The sequence below is a fragment of the Triticum urartu genome, chromosome 6A (genome assembly GCF_056163025.1).
Source record: "Triticum urartu cultivar PI428250 chromosome 6A, HENAU_Tu73, whole genome shotgun sequence".
Taxonomy (NCBI): domain Eukaryota; kingdom Viridiplantae; phylum Streptophyta; class Magnoliopsida; order Poales; family Poaceae; genus Triticum; species Triticum urartu.
The window spans coordinates 101,608,922-101,630,131 of record NC_141878.1 but is presented as its reverse complement, the minus strand read 5'-3'; the positions used below and the strand labels follow the sequence as shown (position 1 = coordinate 101,630,131).

At 46.5% G+C, this 21,210-nt stretch overlaps 1 protein-coding gene across 1 annotated transcript in view; it reads right to left on the bottom strand.

Annotated features, from left to right (window-relative positions):
- LOC125516229 (cellulose synthase-like protein E6) overlaps window positions 1-21,210 on the bottom strand; it is a 58,806-nt gene that overhangs the window by 26,404 nt on the left and 11,192 nt on the right. The window contains exon 2 of the mRNA XM_087529233.1: window positions 12,126-12,136. The gene's annotated coding sequence lies outside the window, so the exon portion shown is untranslated. The remainder of the gene's footprint in view (window positions 1-12,125; window positions 12,137-21,210) is intronic.

Below are 21,210 nucleotides of genomic sequence, written 5' to 3'. Positions count from 1 at the left end.
GCGGAGGATGATAATTACATGCCTCCCTCCGAAGATGAGGCAAGCCTCGACGATGACGAATTCGTCGTGCCTGAGGATCCCGTTGATCAAGAGCGCTTCAAGCGCCGGCTTATAGCCACGACAAATAGCCTTAAGAAAAAGCAACAACAGCTTCAAGCTGATCAAGATTTGCTAGCCGACAGATGGACCGAAGTCCTGGCGACCGACGAATATAAACTCGAACGCCCCTCCAAGAGTTACCCAAAGTGCAGGTTGCTACCCCGACTGGAGGAGGAAGCACCATCCCCGGTGTATGACGCGGCTGATCGGCCACCTCGTGGCCGCGACAGAGAGGCATTCCAGCCAAAAGCTCAGCCCGCACCCCGACGCCATTCAAATAAAAAGGCATGGGGAAATACGCCAGACCTGCGAGACGTATTGGAGGACAAAGCAAAACACGCAAGATCAATCTACGGATAACGAGGGTGCGCCACTATGCGAGATGATAATCGTCACGCCGGATACAGTAAAAGTAAGTCCAGCCGGGCCGAACACAGCGGGAAGGACTCATTTGAGCTGCGTCGTGATATAGCCCAGTACAGAGGCGCCGCACACCCCTTATGCTTAACAGATGAAGTAATGGATCATCAATCCCAGAGGGTTTCAACCCCGTAAATATAGAATCATACGACGGCACAACAGATCCTGCGGTATGGATCGAGGATTTCCTCCTGCATATCCACATGGCCCGCGGTGATGACCTACACGCCATCAAATACCTCCCACTCAAACTTAAAGGACTAGCTCGTCATTGGCTCAACAGCTTGCCAGCAGAGTCCATTGGCTGTTGGGAAGATCTGGAAGCCGCATTCCTCGACAACTTTTAGGGCACTTATGTGCGACCACCAGATGCCGATGACTTGAGCCACATAATTTAGCAGCCAGAGGAATCGGCCAGGCAATTCTGGACACGGTTCCTAACAAAGAAAAATCAAATCGTTGACTGTCCGGATGCAGAGGCCCTAGCAGCTTTCAAGCACAACATCCGCGACGAATGGCTCGCCCGACACCTTTGCCAGGAAAAGCCAAAATCTATGGCAGCCCTCACGACACTCATGACCCGCTTTTGTGCAGGAGAAGACAGCTGGCTGGCTCGCTGCAATAACATATCAAAGAACCATGGTACTTAGGATACCAAGGATGGCAATGGCAGGTCACGTCGCAACAAACATAAGCACCGCATTAACAGTGACAATACCGAGGATACATCAGTTAATGCCGGATTCAAAGGCTCTAAACCCGGTCAGCGGAAAAAGCCATTCAAAAGAAGCACTCCGGGCCCGTCCAGTTTGGACCGTATACTCGATCGCTCGTGCCAAATACATGGCACCCCCAACAAGCCAGCCAACCACACCAACAGGGATTGTTGGGTGTTCAAGCAGGCCGGCAAGATAAATGCCGAAAACAAAAATAAGGGGTCACATAGAGATGACGAGGAGGAGCCCCGGCAGCCGAACACCGGAGGACAGAAGAGGTTCCCCCCACAAGTGCGGACGGTGAACATGATATACGCAACCCACATCCCCAAGAGGGAGCGGAAGCGCGCGCTCAGGGACGTATATGCGTTGGAGCGAGTCGCCCCAAAGTTCAGCCCATGGTCTTCCTGCCCGATCACCTTCGACCGCAAAGACCACCCCACTAGTATCCGTCATGGCGGATTCGCCGCATTTGTCTTAGACCCAATCATTGACGGATTTCACCTCACTCGAGTCCTTATGGATGGCGGCAGCAGCCTGAACCTGCTTTATCAGGACACAGTGTGCAAAATGGGTATAGACCCCTCAAGGATCAAACCCACCAAAACGACCTTTAAAGGCGTCATACCAGGTGTAGAGGCCCATTGCACAGGCTCAGTAACACTGGAAGTGGTCTTCGGATCTACGGATAACTTCTGAAGCGAAGAGTTAATCTTCGACATAGTCCCGTTCCGCAGTGGCTACCATGCACTGCTCAGGCGAACCGCATTTGCGAGATTCAATGCGGTACCGCATTATGCATATCTCAAGCTCAAGATGCCAGGACCTCAGGGGGTCATAACAGTCAATGGAAACACAAAGCGCTCTCTCCGCACGGAGGAGCACACTGCGGCCCTCGCAGCAGAAGCGCAAAGCAGCCTCTTAAGGATGTCCACTAGTTCGGCGATTAAGGACCCGGACACCTTCAAGCGCGCCCGGAGTAATCGGCAACTGGACCGCCTGGCACGTTCCGAGCTCGCATTGTTGGGGAACGTAGTAATTTCAAAAAAATTCCTACGCACACGCAAGATCATGGTGATGCATAGCAATGAGAGGGGAGAGTATGATCTACGTACCCTTGTAGATCAACAACGGAAGCGCTAACTTGGTTGATGTAGTCGTACGTCTTCACGGCCCGACCGATCAAGCACCGAAACTACGACACCTCCGAGTTCTAGCACACGTTCAGCTCGATGACGATCCCCGGACTCCGATCCAGCAAAGTGTCAGGGAAGAGTTCCGTCAGCACGACGGCGTGGTGACGATCTTGATGTACTACCGTCGCAGGACTTCGCCTAAGCACCGCTACAATATTATCGAGGACTATGGTGGAAGGGGGCACCGCACACGGCTAAGAATATGATCACGTGGATCAACTTGTGTCTCTAGGGGTGCTCCCTGCCTCCGTATATAAAGGCTCAAAAGGGGGGGCGGCCAAGAGGAGGCGCGCCAGGAGGAGTCCTACTCCCTTCGGGAGTAGGACTCCCCCCTTTCCTAATTGGAATAGGATTCGCAGAGGGGGGGAAAGAGGAGAGAGAGGAGGAAGGGGGCCGGCCCCCTCTCCTTGTCCTATTCGGACCAAGGGGGGAGGGGCGCGCGGCCCATCTCTGGCCACCTCTCCTCTCTTCCACTAAGGCCCATATACCTCCCGGGGGGTTCCGGTAACCTCCCGGTAATCCGGTAAAATCCCGATTTCACCCGGAACACTTCCGATATCCAAATATAGGCTTCCAATATATCAATCTTTATGTCTCGACCATTTCGAGACTCCTCGTCATGTCCGTGATCACATCCGGGACTCAGAACAAACTTCGGTACATCAAAATGCATAAACTCATAATATAACTGTCATCGAAACCTTAAGCGTGCGGACCCTACGGGTTCGAGAACAATGTAGACATGACCGAGACACGTCTCCGGTCAATAACCAATAGCGGAACCTAGATGCTCATATTGGATCCTACATATTCTATGAAGATCTTTTATCGGCCAGACCACATAACAACATACGGTGTTCCCTTTGTCATCGGTATGTTACTTGCCCGAGATTCGATCGTCGGTATCCAATACCTAGTTCAATCTCGTTACCGGCAAGTCTCTTTACTCGTTCCGTAATCCATCATCCCGCAACTAACTCATTAGTCGCAATGCTTGCAAGGCTTATGTGATGTGCATTACCGAGAGGGCCCAGAGATACCTCTCCGACAATCGGAGTGACAAATCCTAATCTCGAAATACGCCAACCCAACATGTACCTTTGGAGACACTTGTAGAGCTCCTTTATAATCACCCAGTTACGTTGTGACGTTTGGTAGCACACAAAGTGTTCCTCCGGCAAACGGGAGTTGCATAATCTCATAGTCATAGGAACATGTATAAGTCATGAAGAAAGCAATAGCAACATACCAAACGATCGGGTGCTAAGCTAATGGAATGGGTCATGTCAATCAGATCATTCATCTAATGATGTGATCCTGTTAATCAAATGACAACTCTTTGTCCATGGTTAGGAAACATAACCATCTTTGATTAACAAGCTAGTCTGGTAGAGGCATACTAGTGACACTCTGTTTGTCTATGTATTCACACATTTATTATGTTTCCGGTTAATTCTAGCATGAATAATAAACTTTTATCATGATATATAAGGAAATAAATAATAACTTTATTATTGCCTCTAGGGCATATTTCCTTCAGTCTCCCACTTGCACTAGAGTCAACAATCTAGATTACACAGTAATGATTCTAACACCCATGGAGCCTTGGTGTTGATCATGTTTTGCTCGTGGAAGAGGCTTAGTCAACGGGTCTGCTACATTCAGATCCGTATGTATCTTGCAAATCTCTATGTCTCCCACCTGGACTAGATCCCGGATGGAATTGAAGCGTCTCTTGATGTGCTTGGTTCTCTTGTGAAATCTGGATTCCTTTGCCAAGGCAATTGCACCACTATTGTCACAAAAGATTTTCATTGGACCCGATGCACTAGGTATGACACCTAGATCGGATATGAACTCCTTCATCCAGACTCCTTCATTCGCTGCTTCCGAAGCAGCTATGTATTCCGCTTCACACGTAGATCCCGCCACGACGCTCTATTTAGAACTGCACCAACTGACAGCTCCACCGTTTAATGTAAACACGTATCCGGTTTGCGATTTAGAATCGTCCGGATCAGTGTCAAAGCTTGCATCAACGTAACCGTTTACGATGAGCTCTTTGTCACCTCCATATACGAGAAACATATCCTTAGTCCTTTTCAGGTACTTCAGGATGTTCTTGACCGCTGTCCAGTGATCCACTCCTGGATTACTTTGGTACCTCCCTGCTAGACTTATAGCAAGGCACACATCAGGTCTGGTGCACAGCATTGCATACATGATAGAGCCTATGGCTGACGCATAGGGAACATCTTTCATTTTCTCTCTATCTTCTGCAGTGGTCGGGCATTGAGTCTGACTCAACTTCACACCTTGTAACACAGGCAAGAACCCTTTCTTTGCTTGATCCATTTTGAACTTCTTCAAAATCTTGTCAAGGTATGTGCTTTGTGAAAGTCCAATTAAGCGTCTTGATCTATCTCTGTAGATCTTTATGCCTAATATGTAAGCAGCTTCACCGAGGTCTTTCATTGAAAAACTCTTATTCAAGTATCCCTTTATGCTATCCAGAAATTCTATATCATTTCCAATCAGTAATATGTCATCCACATATAATATCAAAAATGCTACAGAGCTCCCACTCACTTTCTTGTAAATACAGGCTTCTCCAAAGGTCTGTATAAAACCAAATGCTTTGATCACACTATCAAAGCGTTTATTCCAACTCCGAGAGGCTTGCACCAGTCCATAAATGGATCGCTGGAGCTTGCACACTTTGTTAGCTCCCTTTGGATCGACAAAACCTTCCGGATGCATCATATACAACTCTTCTTCCAGAAATCCATTCAGGAATGCAGTTTTGACATCCATCTGCCAAATTTCATAATCATAAAATGCGGCAATTGCTAACATGATTCGGACAGACTTAAGCATCGCTACGGGTGAGAAGGTCTCATCGTAGTCAACCCCTTGAACTTGTCGAAAACCTTTTGCGACAAGTCGAGCTTTGTAGACAGTAATATTACCGTCAGCGTCAGTCTTCTTCTTGAAGATCCATTTATTCGCAATTGCTTGCCGATCATCGGGAAAGTCAACCAAAGTCCATACTTTGTTCTCATACATGGATCCCATCTCAGATTTCATGGCTTCAAGCCATTTTTCGGAATCTGGGCTCACCATCGCTTCTTCATAGTTCGTAGGTTCATCATGATCTAGTAGCATCACTTCCAGAACAGGATTACCGTACCACTCTGGCGCGGATCTTACTCTGGTTGATCTACGAGGTTCAGTAGTATCTTGTTCTGAAGTTTCATGATCATTATCATTAGCTTCCTCACTAATTGGTGTAGGTGTCGTAGAAACAGGTTTCTGTGATGTACTACTTTCCAATAAGGGAGCAGGTACAGTTACCTCATCAAGTTCTACTTTCCTCCCACTCACTTCTTTCGAGAGAAACTCCTTCTCTAGAAAGGAGCCATTCTTAGCAACGAATGTCTTGCCTTCGGATCTGTGATAGAAGGTGTACCCAACAGTCTCCTTTGGGTATCCTATGAAGACACATTTCTCTGATTTGGGTTCGAGCTTATCAAGTTGAAGCTTTTTCACATAAGCATCGCAGCCCCAAACTTTAAGAAACGACAACTTTGGTTTCTTGCCAAACCATAGTTCATAAGGTGTCGTCTCAATGGATTTTGATGGTGCCCTATTTAACGTGAATGCGGCCGTCTCTAAAGCATAACCCCAAAATGATAGCGGTAAATTTGTAAGAGACATCATAGATCGCACCATATCAAGTAAAGTACGATTACGACGTTCGGACACACCATTACGCTGAGGTGTTCCGGGTGGCGTGAGTTGCGAAACTATTCCGCATTGTTTCAGATGTAGACCAAACTCGTAACTCAAATATTCTCCTCCACGATCAGATCGCAGAAACTTTATTTTCTTGTTATGATGATTTTCAACTTCACTCTGAAATTCTTTGAACTTTTCAAATGTTTCATACTTATGCTTCATTAAGTAGATATACCCATATCTGCTTAAATCATCTATGAAGGTGAGAAAATTGTTGGAAATATGCCCTAGAGGCAATAATAAAAGCGTTATTATTATATTTCCTTGTTCATGATAATTGTCTTTATTCATGCTATAATTGTGTTATCCGAAAATTGTAATACATGTGTGAATAACAGACACCAACATGTCCCTAGTAAGCCTCTAGTTGACTAGCTCTTTGATCAAAAGATAGTCATGGTTTCCTGACTATGGACATTGGATGTCATTGATAACGAGATCACATCATTAGGAGAATGATGTGATGGACAAGACCCAATCCTAAATATAGCACAAGATCCTATAGTTCGTTTGCTAGAGTTTTCCAATGTCAAAGTATCTTTTCCTTAGACCATGAGATCGTGTAACTCCCGGATACCGTAGGAGTGCTTTGGGTATACCAAACGTCACAACGTAACTGGGTGACTATAAAGGTCTACTACGGGTATCTCCGAAAGTGTCTGTTGGGTGACATGGATCAAGACTAGGATTTGTCACTCCGTATGACGGAGAGGTATCACCGGGCCCACTCAGTAATGCATCATCATAATGAGCTCAAAGTGACCAAGTGTCTGGTCACGGGATCATGCATTACGGTACGAGTAAAGTGACTGGCCGGTAACGAGATTGAACGAGGTATTGGGATACCGACGATCGAATCTCGGGCAAGTAACATATCGATTGACAAAGGGAATTGCATATGGGGTTGATTGAATCCTCGACATCCTGGTTCATCCGATGAAATCATCGTGGAGCATGTGGGAGCCAACATGGGTATCCAGATCCCGCTGTTGGTTATTGACCGGAGATCGTCTCGGTCATGTCTGCTTGTCTCCCGAACCCGTAGGGTCTACACACTTAAGGTTCGGTGACGCTAGGGTTATGAAGATATGTATATGCAGAAACCCGAATGTTGTTCGGAGTCCCGGATGAGATCCCGGACGTCACGAGGAGTTCCGGAATGGTCCGGAGGTAAAGAATTATATATAGGAAATGCTGTTTCGGCCATCGGGACAAGTTTCGGGGTTATCGGTATTGTACCGGGACCACCGGAGGGGTCTCGGGGGCCCACCGGGTGGGGCCACCTGTCCCGGGGGGCCACATGGGATGTAGGGGGTGCGCCTTGGCCTACATGGGCCAAGGGCACCAGCCCCACTAGGCCCATGCGCCTAGGGTTTCCATGGGGGAGGAGTCCACCTAGTGGAAGGCACCCCGAGGTGCCTTGGGGGGAGGGAAACCTCCCCCTGGCCGCCGCACCTAGGAGATCAGATCTCCTAGGCTGCGCACCACCCCCCCTTTGGCCCTCCTATATATAGTGGGGGAGAGGAGGGACTTCATACACCAGCCCCTGGCGCCTCCCTCTCTCCCCGTTACGTCTCTCTCTCGTAGTATAGGCGAAGCCCTGCTACTGTGACGCCCTGCATCCACCACCACGCCGTCGTGCTGCTGGATCTTCATCAACCTCTCCTCCCCCTTGCTGGATCAAGAAGGAGGAGACGTCTCCCGTCCCGTACGTGTGTTGAACGCGGAGGTGCCGTCCTTTCGGCGCTTGGTCATCGGTGATTTGGATCACGTCGTGTTCGACTACATCATCACCGTTCTTTGAACGCTTCCGTGCGCGATCTACAAAGGTATGTAGATGCATCCAATGACTCGTTGCTAGATGAACTCCTAGATGATCTTGGTGAAACGAGTAGGAAAATTTTTGTTTTCTGCAACGTTCCCCAACAGTGGCATCATGAGCTAGGTCTATGCGTAGTTCTTCTTGCGCGAGTAGAACACAATTTGTTGTGGGCGTAGATTTGTCAACTTTCTTGCCGTTACTAGTCTTTTCTTGCTTCAGCGGTATTGTGGGATGAAGCGGCCCGGACCAACCTTACACGTACGCTTACGTGAGACCGGTTCCACCGACTAACATGCACTAGTTGCATAAGGTGGCTGGCGGGTGTCTGTCTCTCCCACTTTAGTTGGAGCGGATTCGATGAACAGGGTCCTTATGAAGGGTAAATAGAATTTGACAAATCACGTTGTGGCTTTAACGTAGGTAAGAAGACGTTCTTGCTAGAACCCTAATTCGGCCACGTAAAACTTGCAACAACAATTAGAGGACGTCTAACTTGTTTTTGCAGCAAGTGGTTTGTGATATGATATGGCCAAAGTTGTGATGAATGATGAATGATCTATATGTGATGTATGAGATGTTCATGCTATTGTAATAGGAATCACGACTTGCATGTCGATGAGTATGACAACCGGCAGGAGCCATAGGAGTTGTCTTTATTCTTTTATATGACCTGCGTGTCATTAAGAAACGCCATGTAAATTACTTTACTTTATTGCTAAACGCGTTAGCCGTAGTAGTAGAAGTAATAGTTGGCGAGCAACTTCATGGAGACATGATGATGGAGATCATGATGATGGAGATCATGGTGTCAAGCCGGTGACAAGATGATCATGGAGCCCCAAGATGGAAATCAAAGGAGCTATGTGATATTGGCCATATCATGTCACGTTAATTATTTGATTACATGTGATGTTTATCATGTTTTGCATCTTGTTTACTTAGAACGACGGTAGTAATTAAGATGATCCCTCATAACAATTTCAAGAAGTGTTCTCCCCTAACTGTGCACCGTTACTAAAGTTCGTCGTTTCTAAGCACGCCGTGATGATCGGGTGTGATGGATCCTTACGTTCACATACAACGGGTGTTGACGAGCCTAGCATGTACAGACATGGCCTCGGAACACATGCAAAACACTTAGGGTTAACTTGACGAGCCTAGCATGTACAGACATGGCCTCGGAACACAGAAGACCGAAAGGTCGAGCATGAGTCGTATAGAAGATACGATCAACATGAAGATGTTCACCGACATTGACTAGTCCGTCTCACGTGATGATCGGACACGGTCTAGTTAACTCGGATCATGTAATACTTAGATGACTAGAGGGATGTCTAATCTAAGTGGGAGTTCATTAATAATTTGATTAGATGAACTTAATTATCATGAACTTAGTCTAAAATCTTTGCAATATGTCTTGTAGATCAAATGGCCAACGTAGTCCTCAACTTCAACGCGTTCCTAGAGAAAACCAAGCTGAAAGACGATGGCAACAACTATACGGACTGGGTCCGGAACCTGAGGATCACCCTCATAGCTGCCAAGAAAGATTATGTCCTACAAGCACCGCTAGGTGATCCACCCGTCCCACAGAACCAAGATGTTATGAACGCTTGGCAGACACGTGTTGACGACTACTCCCTCGTTCAGTGCGGCATGCTTTACAGCTTAGAGCCGGGGCTCCAAAAGCGTTTTGAGAGACATGGAGCATATGAGATGTTCGAAGAGCTGAAAATGGTTTTTCAAGCTCATGCCCGGATCGAGAGATATGAAGTCTCCGATAAGTTCTTCAGCTGTAAGATGGAGGAAAATAGTTCTGTCAGTGAGCACATACTCACTATGTCTGGGTTACATAACCGCTTGTCTCAGCTGGGAGTTAATCTCCCGGATGATGCGGTCATTGACAGAATCCTCCAGTCGCTTCCACCAAGCTACAAGAGCTTTGTGATGAACTTCAACATGCAGGGGATGCAAAAGACCATTCCTGAGTTGTTCTCAATGCTGAAATCAGCGGAGGTAGAAGTCAAGAAGGAACATCAAGTGTTGATGGTCAATAAAACCACTAAGTTCAAGAAAGGCAAGGGTAAAAAGAACTTCAAGAAGGACGGCAAGGAGGTTGCCGCGCCCGGCAAGCAAGTTGCCGGGAAGAAGCCAAAGAATGGACCCAAGCCTGAGACGGAGTGCTTTTATTGCAAAGGGAAGGGTCACTGGAAACGGAACTGCCCCAAATACTTAGCGGACAAGAAGGCCGGCAACGCCAAAGGTATATTTGATATACATGTAATTGATGTGTACCTTACCAGTACTCGTAGTGACTCCTGGGTATTTGATACCGGTGCCGTTGCTCATATTTGTAACTCACAGCAGGAGCTGCGGAATAAACGGAGACTGGCAAAGGACGAGGTGACGATGCGCGTCGGGAATGGTTCCAAGGTCGATGTGATCGCCGTCGGCACGCTGCCTCTGCATTTACCTACGGGATTAGTTTTAAACCTCAATAACTGTTATTTAGTGCCAGCTTTGAGCATGAACATTGTATCGGGATCTCGTTTAATTCGAGATGGCTACTCATTTAAATCTGAGAATAATGGTTGTTCCATTTATATGAGAGATATGTTTTATGGTCATGCTCCTATGGTGAATGGTTTATTCTTAATGAATCTCGGGCGTATTACTACACATGTTCATAATGTGAGTACCAAAAGATGTAAAGTTGATAATGATAGTACCACATACTTGTGGCACTGCCGCCTTGGTCACATAGGTGTCAAACGCATGAAGAAGCTCCATGCAGATGGACTTTTAGAGTCTCTTGATTATGAATCATTTGACATGTTCGAACCATGCCTCATGGGTAAGATGACCAAGACTCCGTTCTCAGGAACAATGGAGCGAGCAACCAACTTATTGGAAATCATATATACTGATGTGTGCGGTCCAATGAGTGTTGAGGCTCGCGGTGGCTATCGTTATGTTCTCACGCTCACTGACGATTTAAGTAGATATGGGTATATCTACTTAATGAAACACAAGTCTGAAACCTTTGAAAAGTTCAAGGAATTTCAGAGTGAGGTTGAGAATCAACATGACAGGAAAATCAAGTTTCTACGATCAGATCGTGGAGGAGAATACTTGAGTCACGAGTTTGGCACACACTTAAGAAAATGTGGAATAGTTTCACAACTCACGCCGCCTGGAACACCTCAACGTAACGGTGTGTCCGAACGTCGTAATCGCACTCTACTAGATATGGTGCGATCTATGATGTCTCTTACCGATTTACCGTTATCCTTTTGGGGCTATGCTTTAGAGACTGCCGCATTCACTTTAAATAGGGCTCCGTCGAAATCCGTTGAGACGACACCGTATGAATTATGGTTTGGGAAGAAACCTAAGCTGTCGTTTCTAAAAGTTTGGGGATGCGATGCTTATGTCAAGAAACTTCAACCTGAGAAGCTCGAACCCAAGTCGGAAAAATGCGTCTTCATAGGATACCCTAAAGAAACTATTGGGTATACCTTCTACCTAAGATCCGAAGGCAAGATCTTTGTTGCCAAGAACGGACTCTTTCTGGAGAAAGAGTTTCTCTCGAAAGAAGTAAGTGGGAGGAAAGTAGAGCTTGATGAAGTATTACCTCTTGAACCGGAAAATGGCGCAACTCAAGAAAATGTTCCTGAGGTGTCAGCGCCGACTAGAGAGGAAGTTAATGATAATGATCAAGATGCTTCTGATCAAGCTCCTACTGAAATTCGAAGGTCCACAAGGACACGTTCCGCGCCAGAGTGGTACGGCAACCCTGTCTTGGAAATCATGTTGTTAGACAACGGTGAACCTTCGAACTATGAAGAAGCGATGGCAGGCCCGGATTCCAAAAAATGGCTAGAAGCCATGAAATCCGAGATAGGATCCATGTATGAAAATGAAGTATGGACTTTGAATGACTTGCACGTTGAACGGCGAGCCATAGAAAATAAATGGATCTTTAAGAAGAAGACAGACGCGGATGGTAATGTGACCATCTATAAAGCTCGGCTTGTCGCTAAGGGTTATCGACAAGTTCAAGGGGTTGACTACGATGAGACTTTCTCACCGGTAGCGAAGCTAAAGTCCGTCCGAATCATGTTAGCAATTGCCGCATTTTATGATTATGAAATATGGCAAATGGACGTCAAAACGGCATTCCTTAATGGTTTCCTTAAGGAAGAATTGTATATGATGCAGCCGGAAGGTTTTGTCGATCCTAAGAATGCTGACAAGGTGTGCAAGCTCCAACGCTCGATTTATGGGCTGGTGCAAGCATCTCGGAGTTGGAACATTCGCTTTGATGAGATGATCAAAGCGTTTGGGTTTACGCAGACTTATGGAGAAGCCTGCGTTTACAAGAAAGTGAGTGGGAGCTCTGTAGCATTTCTCATATTATATGTGGATGACATACTTTTGATGGGAAATGATATAGAACTCTTGGACAGCATCAAGACCTACTTGAATAAGAGTTTTTCAATGAAGGACCTTGGAGAAGCTGATTATATATTAGGCATCAAAATCTATAGAGATAGATCAAGACGCCTCATAGGTCTTTCACAAAGCACATACCTTGATAAGATATTGAAGAAGTTCAATATGGATCATTCTAAGAAGGGGTTCTTACCTGTATTACAAGGTGTGAAATTGAGCTCAGCTCAATGTCCGACCACGGCAGAAGAAATAGAAGAGATGAGTGTCATCCCCTATGCCTCAGCCATAGGTTCTATTATGTATGCCATGCTGTGTACCAGACCTGATGTAAACCTTGCCGTAAGTTTGGTAGGAAGGTACCAAAGTAATCCCGGCAAGGAACACTGGACAGCGGTCAAGAATATCCTGAAGTACCTGAAAAGGACTAAGGAAATGTTTCTCGTTTATGGAGGTGACGAAGAGCTCGTCGTAAAGGGTTACGTCGACGCTAGCTTCGACACAGATCTGGATGACTCTAAGTCACAAACCGGATACGTGTAGATGTTGAATGGTGGAGCAGTGAGCTGGTGCAGCTGCAAGCAGAGCGTCGTGGCGGGATCTACGTGTGAAGCGGAGTACATGGCAGCCTCGGAGGCAGCACATGAAGCAATATGGGTGAAGGAGTTCATCACCGACCTAGGAGTCATACCCAATGCGTCGGGGCCAATCAAACTCTTTTGTGACAACACTGGAGCTATTGCACTTGCCAAGGAGCCCAGGTTTCACAAGAAGACAAGGCACATCAAGCGTCGCTTCAACTCCATTCGTGAAAATGTTCAAAATGGAGACATAGAGATTTGTAAAGTACATACGGACCTGAATGTAGCAGATCCGTTGACTAAACCTCTCCCTAGGGCAAAACATGATCAACACCAGAATTCTATGGGTGTTCGATTCATCACAATGTAACTAGATTATTGACTCTAGTGCAAGTGGGAGACTGTTGGAAATATGCCCTAGAGGCAATAATAAAAGCGTTATTATTATATTTCCTTGTTCATGATAATTGTCTTTATTCATGCTATAATTGTGTTATCCGGAAATCGTAATACATGTGTGAATAACAGACACCAACATGTCCCTAGTAAGCCTCTAGTTGACTAGCTCGTTGATCAATAGATAGTCATGGTTTCCTGACTATGGACATTGGATGTCATTGATAACGAGATCACATAATTAGGAGAATGATGTGATGGACAAGACCCAATCCTAAACATAGCACAAGATCGTATAGTTCGTTTGCTAGAGTTTTCCAATGTCAAAGTATCTTTTCCTTAGACCATGAGATCGTGTAACTCCCGGATACCGTAGGAGTGCTTTGGGTATACCAAACGTCACAACGTAACTGGGTGACTATAAAGGTCTACTACGGGTATCTCCGAAAGTGTCTGTTGGGTGACATGGATCAAGACTGGGATTTGTCACTCCGTATGACGGAGAGGTATCACCGGGCCCACTCGGTAATGCATCATCATAATGAGCTCAAAGTGACCAAGTGTCTGGTCACGGGATCATGCATTATGGTACGAGTAAAGTGACTTGCCGGTAACGAGATTGAACGAGGTATTGGGATACCGACGATCGAATCTCGGGCAAGTAACATATCGATTGACAAAGGGAATTGCATACGGGGTTGATTGAATCCTCGACATCGTGGTTCATCCGATGAAATCATCGTGGAGCATGTGGGAGCCAACATGGGTATCCAGATCCCGCTGTTGGTTATTGACCGGAGATCGTCTCGGTCATGTCTGCTTGTCTCCCGAACCCGTAGGGTCTACACACTTAAGGTTCGGTGACGCTAGGGTTATGAAGATATGTATATGCAGAAACCCGAATGTTGTTCGGAGTCCTGGATGAGATCCCGGACGTCACGAGGAGTTCCGGAATGGTCCGGAGGTAAAGAATTATATATAGGAAATGCTGTTTCGGCCATCGGGACAAGTTTCGGGGTTATCGGTATTGTACCGGGACCACCGGAGGGGTCTCGGGGGCCCACCGGGTGGGGCCACCTGTCCCGGGGGGCCACATGGGATGTAGGGGGTGCGCCTTGGCCTACATGGGCCAAGGGCACCAGCCCCACTGGGCCCATGCACCTAGGGTTTCCATGGGGGAGGAGTCCACCTAGTGGAAGGCACCCCGAGGTGCCTTGGGGGGGAGGGAAACCTCCCCCTGGCCGCCGCACCTAGGAGATCAGATCTCCTAGGCTGCGCACCACCCCCCCTTTGTCCCTCCTATATATAGTGGGGGAGAGGAGGGACTTCATACACCAGCCCCTGGCGCCTCCCTCTCTCCCCGTTACGTCTCTCTCTCGTAGTATAGGCGAAGCCCTGCTACTGTGACGCCCTGCATCCACCACCACGCCGTCGTGCTGCTGGATCTTCATCAACCTCTCCTCCCCCTTGCTGGATCAAGAAGGAGGAGATGTCTCCCATCCCGTACGTGTGTTGAACGCGGAGGTGCCGTCCGTTCGACGCTTGGTCATCGGTGATTTGGATCACGCCGTGTTCGACTACATCATCACCATTCTTTGAACGCTTCCGTGCGCGATCTACAAAGGTATGTAGATGCATCCAATGACTCGTTGCTAGATGAACTCCTAGATGATCTTGGTGAAACGAGTAGGAAAATTTTTGTTTTCTGCAACGTTCCCCAACAAAAATAACAATATCCGCCACGAGCCTCAACATTCATCGGACCACATACATCTGTATGTATGATTTCCAACAAATCTGTTGCTCTCTCCATTGTACCGGAGAACGGTGTTTTAGTCATCTTGCCCATAAGGCACGGTTCGCAAGTACCAAGTGATTCATAATCAAGAGGTTCCAAAAGTCCATCGGTTTGGAGTTTCTTCATGCGCTTTACACCGATATGACCTAAACGACAGTGCCACAAATAAGTTGCACTATCATTATCAACTCTGCATCTTTTGGCTTCAACATTATGAATATGTGTGTTACTACTATCGAGATTCATCAAAAATAGACCACTCTTCAAAGGTGCATGACCATAAAAGATATTACTCATATAAATAGAACAACCATTATTCTCTGATTTAAATGAATAACCGTCCCGCATTAAACAAGATCTAGATGTAATGTTCATGCTCAACGCTGGCACCAAATAACAATTATTTAGGTCTAATACTAATCCCGAAGGTAGATGTAGAGGTAGCGTGCCGACCGCGATCACATCGACTTTAGAACCATTTCCCACGCGCATCGTCACCTCGTCCTTTGCCAGTGTTCGCTTAATCCGTAGTCCCTGTTTCGAGTTGCAAATATTAGCAACAGAACCAGTATCAAATACCCAGGTGCTACTGCGAGCTCTAGTAAGGTACACATCAATAACATGTATATCACATATACCTTTGTTCACCTTTCCACCCTTCTTATCCGCCAAATACTTGGGGTAGTTCCGCTTCCAGTGACCAGTCTGCTTGCAGTAGAAGCACTCAGTTTCAGGCTTAGGTCCAGACTTGGGTTTCTTCTCCTGATCAGCAACTTGCTTGCTTTTCTTCTTGAAGTTCCCCTTCTTCTTCCCTTTGCCCTTTTTCTTGAAACTAGTGGTCTTGTTGACCATCAACACTTGATGCTCCTTCTTGATTTCTACCTCCGCAGCTTTCAGCATTGCGAAGAGCTCGGGAATAGTCTTATTCATCCCTTGCATATTATAGTTCATCACAAAGCTCTTGTAGCTTGGTGGCAGTGATTGGAGAATTCTGTCAATGACGCAATCATCTGGAAGATTAACTCCCATCTGAATCAAGTGATTATTATACCCAGACATTTTGAGTATATGCTCACTGACAGAACTGTTCTCCTCCATCTTGCAGCTATAGAACTTATTGGAGACTTCATATCTCTCAATCCGGGCATTTGCTTGAAATATTAACTTCAACTCCTGGAACATCTCATATGCTCCATGACGTTCAAAACGTCGTTGAAGTCCCGATTCTAAGCCGTAAAGCATGGCATACTGAACTATCGAGTAGTCATCAGCTTTGCTCTGCCAGACGTTCATAACATCTGGTGTTGCTCCAGCAGCAGGCCTGGCACCCCACGGTGCTTCCAGGACGTAATTCTTCTGTGCAGCAATGAGGATAATCCTCAAGTTACGGACCCAGTTCGTGTAATTGCTACCATCATCTTTCAACTTTGCTTTCTCAAGGAACGCATTAAAATTTAACGGAACAACAGCATGGGCCATTTATCTACAATTAACATAAACAAGCAATATACTATCAGGGACTAAGTCCATGATAAATTTAAGTTCAATTAATCATATTACTCAAGACCTCCCACTTAGATAGACATCCCTCTAATCATCTAAGTGATCACGTGATCCAAATCAACTAAACCATAACCGATCATCACGTGAAATGGAGTAGTTTTCAATGGTGAACATCGCTATGTTGATCATATCTACTATATGATTCACGCTCGATCTTTCGATCTCAATGTTCCGAGGCCATACCTGCATATGCTAGGCTCGTCAAGTTTAACCTGAGTATTCTGCGTGTGCAAAACTGGCTTGCACCCGTTGTAGATGGACGTAGAGCTTATCACACCCGATCATCACGTGGTGTCTGGGCACGACAAACTTTGGCAACGGTGCATACTCAGGGAGAACACTTTTATCTTGAAATTTAATGTGAGATCATCTTATAATGCTACCGTCAATCAAAGCAAGATAAGATGCATAAAAGATAAACATCACATGCAATCAATATAAGTGATATGATATGGCCATCATCATCTTGTGCTTGTGATCTCCATCCTTGAAGCACCGTCGTGATCACCATCGTCACCGGCGCGACACCTTGATCTCCATCGTAGCATCGTTGTCGTCTCGCCAATCTTATGCTTCTACGACTATCGCTACCGCTTAGTGATAAAGTAAAGCATTACAGGGCGATTGCATTGCATACAATAAAGCGACAACCATATGGCTCCTGCCAGTTGCCGATAACTCGGTTACAAAACATGCTCATCTCATACAATAAAATTTAGCATCATGTCTTGACCATATCACATCACAACATGCCCTGAAAAAACAAGTTAGACGTCCTCTACTTTGTTGTTGCAAGTTTTACGTGGCTGCTACGGGCTTAAGAAAGAACCAATCTTACCTACGCATCAAAACCACAACGATAGTTTGTCAAGTTGGTGTTGTTTTAACCTTCGCAAGGACCAGGCGTAGCCACACTCGCTTCAACTAAAGTTGGAGAAACTGTCACCCGCAAGCCACCTATGTGCAAAGCACGTCGGGAGAACCGGTCTCGCGTAAGCGTACGCGTAATGTCGGTCCGGGCCGCTTCATCCAACAATACCGCCGAACCAAAGTATGACATGCTGGTAAGCAGTATGACTTATATCGCCCACAACTCACTTGTGTTCTACTCGTGCATATAACATCAACATATAAAACCTAGGCTCTGATACCACTATTGGGGAACGTAGTAATTTCAAAAAAATTCCTACGCACATGCAAGATCATGGTGATGCATAGCAACGAGAGGGGAGAGTATGATCTACGTACCCTTGTAGATCGACAACGGAAGCGTTAACTTGGTTGATGTAGTCGTACGTCTTCATGGCCCGACCGATCAAGCACCGAAACTACGGCACCTCCGAGTTCTAGCACACGTTCAGCTCGATGACGATCCTCGGACTCCGATCCAGCAAAGTGTCGGGGAAGAGTTCCGTCAGCACGACGGCATGGTGACGATCTTGATGTACTACCGTCGCAGGGCTTCGCCTAAGCACCGCTACAATATTATCGAGGACTATGGTGGAAGGGGGCACCGCACACGGCTAAGAATATGATCACATGGATCAACTTGTGTCTCTAGGGGTGCTCCCTGCCTCCATATATAAAGGCTCAAAAGGGGGGGGGCGGCCAAGAGGAGGTGCGCCAGGAGGAGTCCTACTCCCTCCAGGAGTAGGACTCCCCCCCCTTCCTAATTGGAATAGGATTCGCGGAGGGGGGAAAGAGGAGAGAGGAGGAAGGGGGGCCGGCCCCCTCTCCTTGTCCTATTCGGACCAAGGGGGGGAGGGGCGCGCGGCCCATCTCTGTCCACCTCTCCTCTCTTCCACTAAGGCCCACTAAGGCCCATATACCTCCCGGGGGGTTCCGGTAACCTCCCGGTAATCCGGTAAAATCCCGATTTCACCCGGAACACTTCCGATATCCAAATATAGGCTTCCAATATATCAATCTTTATGTCTCGACCATTTCGAGACTCCTCGTCATGTCCGTGATCACATCCGGGACTCGGAACAAACTTCGGTACATCAAAATGCATAAACTCATAATATAACTGTCATCGAAACCTTAAGCGTGCAGACCCTATGGGTTCGAGAACAATGTAGACATGACCGAGACACGTCTCCGATCAATAACCAATAGTGGAACCTGGATGCTCATATTGGCTCCTACATATTCTATGAAGATCTTTTATCGGCCAGACCGCATAACAACATACGTTGTTCCCTTTGTCATCGGTATGTTACTTGCCCGAGATTCAATCGTCGGTATCCAATACCTAGTTCAATCTCGTTACCGGCAAGTCTCTTTACTCGTTCCGTAATCCATCATCCCGCAACTAACTCATTAGTCGCAATGCTTGCAAGGATTATGTGATGTGCTTTACCGAGAGGGCCCAGAGATACCTCTCCGACAATCGGAGTGACAAATCCTAATCTCGAAATACGCCAACCCAACATGTACCTTTGGAGACACTTGTAGAGCTCCTTTATAATCACCCAGTTATGTTCTGACGTTTGGTAGCACACAAAGTGTTCCTCCGGCAAACGGGAGTTGCATAATCTCATAGTCATAGGAACATGTATAAGTCATGAAGAAAGCAATAGCAACATACTAAACGATCGGGTGCTAAGCTAATGGAATGGGTCATGTCAATCAGATCATTCATCTAATGATGTGATCCTGTTAATCAAATGACAACTCTTTGTCCATGGTTAGGAAACATAACCATCTTTGATTAACAAGCTAGCCTGGTAGAGGCATACTAGTGACACTCTGTTTGTCTATGTATTCACACATGTATTATGTTTCCGGTTAATACAATTCTAGCATGAATAATAAACTTTTATCATGATATATAAGGAAATAAATAATAACTTTATTATTGCCTCTAGGGCATATTTCCTTCACGCATATCAATGTGGCCCTCACCCCGGTCCCAGCCAAACGGTGAAATCCGTGCCACGCGTACATAATTACGCTTTAAAAATACCATGGGCACAGGTGGGGAGGGGGGCACGACTACGGCACGCCCCAAGACGCGGCTTAAACCGCACTAGGGGCTTCCCGCTTTGTTATTTTTCTCTTTCAGGACTTCAACCCCTGGAAACCCTGTCCGATAGCATGATTGCCGAACACATGATGCAGCAACCAAGGAGGCAGAGAGCTATGTCACACCACGGAACTCCCAGGTGGATTACGATACCGAGTGAAATACTTGTTTTAATACTATTCCTCAGCTCGCCCTTGGAAGGGACATGTCAAATAGTCCTACTTTTTAGCTTATCGCATTACTTGTATCATTCTGCCCTAACGCACCTTTTTGAATAAAACAATGCATAGCATTAAGACTATTATTGCATTCTTCCTTTACATATATATATATATGTTCATTCATGACATGTAGCACCCGTACACTCTGGTACGGCCAATACGCCAGGGGCTTAAGCATACCCCATAATGCGGCGTGAGAAGTCTGAACACTTTCGACAGTGCGGCACCCCGAAATTATAGCATTATATGCACCAGCTCCAAATCATGTCTTGGGTCAATAGTTGGGTTTGACCGGCTCCCATGTTTTGGTACCTTACGTTCCGCTATATCGGCTAAGGTAGCACTGTAAGAACTACTGCGATTGTGCCCCGGTTCTGCTGGGCTAAGCACCTCAGTAGAGAAAGCTAAAACTGATTGTCATGATAAGGAGAGAGACTGGTCGCTGTTCGAGAGGTTTCAAGTCCCTATAGACTTATGCCGCTTAGAGCGACGAGTCGGCCCTGTCCAGCTTAAGGCCTGTATCGCGCCCCGAATTTGGCCTTCCGAATACAAGGGGCTTCGCCGAAATTTAAAATTATAGAATTCTATGGCTAAGTGAGAGTGATAACGCATTATAGTCCGATTGCCTTGTTCGTTGTGCTGAGCACCTCCCTCGAAGGATCCAACAATGGGAACAAGAGTGCTCAGGTTTATCCCGAACACCCCAGCACTCGTGGCGTGGGGGCAAAAGCCGACGACTAGCCATCTCCCAGATTTGATAAACAGCCGAACAGAAGGCAATATTTTAAATTCAAACAAGTGTTGCATAGCGCATATGAACAAGTTTTCATAATACAGGATTACACGAGCTAGTTTACTCAAATATTACATCTTTCGCACACTCGTCCGCTACAAGACGGGCACCCTTCAGGACACCCTCATAGTACATCTCGGGGTGGCGATGCTCCTTGCCCTGCGGTGGCCCTTCCTTCACCAGCTTCACGGCGTCCATCTTGGCCCAGTGCACCTTCGCACGGTCGAAAGCCCGGCGCGCACCTTCATGCAGACGGACCGCTTGATGACTTCCAGCCGTGGGCAGGCATCCACAAGCCGCCTCACCAGGCTGAAGTAGCTGTTGGGA